Consider the following 1,576-nt stretch of genomic DNA (forward strand, 5'->3'; position numbering starts at 1 on the left):
GAGGTGCCCGACGAGAAACACCTCTAAAGAAGACTGGCATGCCGGGAGCGAAATCTCCCATTACATTAAAAAAAAAAAACACAGTTCCTGAAGTTATAAAACCGCCATTCCTTCTATAATTATAATCGGGGGCAAGAAATATATACAGACACAGTCCATGTTAATGAAGCCTTTATTTCGTAATTTTTTAAATAGGCGCTCAAGCAGCTTAACGGTGCGGCCTAATTTTTAAGGGTGGTCGGTAATGTATTCCACCAATCTTAAATGTCCTCAGCCTTTGTGCTTCCAAAAATGCAGACGCCGTCTTTTTTTTTTCTTGAGGGAGAGAGGAGACGCCGTGAAAAAAGCAAAAAAAAAAAAGATTAAAAAGACGTCTTTCGTGAATGCAGGGCTTCTCAGCAGAGTGGTCGTTCCCTTTTAGGCACCAGCACAAAACGGTGATCACCAATTTAGGCTGAGGCCCAGTTTCAGAAAACCTTCGTAGCTAAGCGTTATGAAACCATCCCTGTCTGTGTCCTCGTTCCGGAAGGCCGTTGTCAGGGTCTGGAGATTGACGCAGCACAGTATGTAGTCGTCAAAGTTGATGGAGCCTTTCCGATCCTTGTCATACTTCATCAGCATGGTGTCGAGTGTTTGCTCGCCCAAGCGGTAGCCGAAGCTGGTCAGAGCGTCATGCAATTCGCGCTTGTCGATGCTGCCAGACCGGTCTTTGTCGAAGCTCTGGAAGCACTTGAGCCAATCATTGATGTAGTTCCACAGAGATGTAAACTCTTGGAAGTTGATTGTGCCAGTGCGGCTGCGGTCGAAGATATTTATCATCAGATGAACCGTGTCGGGGTTGAACGGTTTCCAGGTGCCGTTGGACAAGGCACTCTGCAGCTCCGTCGCATTGATCTTCCCGCTCCTGTTCTTGTCGACGTTATTGAACATCTCCTGCAGGTATCCAGTGTCGGATCTGGGAGGCGGAGGTGGCCCTCGGCCGTACATGCTGATTGTGATTACCCTGCGGCAAATGTCGCTTACGTGTCGCCGTTTATCGCTGCTCCAAGAGCAGTTGTGAGACCACCTTCCGGGATTGCTTTCTATAATATGCCGCCTACCCGCTACAGGAGATTGGCCAAGAAGTCAGCAGTTAAAAGGATGGGAGCTGTTGAAATTGTACAATAAATAAAAGCAGAAAAAATAAATTTAGATACATGTTTTTGCTTAGATGAATACGCGTAGGTCTTTAGAGGAAAGCAAACTAGAAGGAAATATATTTAAATAAGTTGAACTACAAAATTGCAGCATCATAAACAATAAACACTAACTTAACCAGGTGCTCTCCTTGTGTCATAAAGGAAACAGCGGACGGCCATGTGTGCGTTCCTATGGGTAAAGACAAATGTAGATGCCCTTAAGCACAGGGTGATTTCAGTGTTTAAAATAATGCATAAGTTTCGGAATGATATTTCGAGGCGTTTTTTTTTCTCTATGCCGGAAACCGACGGCAGGTTCATAAAGAATGGTCAATAGTTTCAGGTTATTTGGAGATATGGCATAGAGGAGTCAGCGGGACCTACGAGGCAATATTGGT

At 45.1% G+C, this 1,576-nt stretch overlaps 1 pseudogene; it reads right to left on the bottom strand.

Annotated features, from left to right (window-relative positions):
• Window positions 1-441: 441 nt before the first annotated feature.
• LOC142559406 (programmed cell death protein 6 pseudogene) lies at window positions 442-987 on the bottom strand (annotated as a pseudogene).
• Window positions 988-1,576: the final 589 nt, after the last annotated feature.

The sequence above is a fragment of the Dermacentor variabilis genome, chromosome 10 (genome assembly GCF_050947875.1).
Source record: "Dermacentor variabilis isolate Ectoservices chromosome 10, ASM5094787v1, whole genome shotgun sequence".
Taxonomy (NCBI): domain Eukaryota; kingdom Metazoa; phylum Arthropoda; class Arachnida; order Ixodida; family Ixodidae; genus Dermacentor; species Dermacentor variabilis.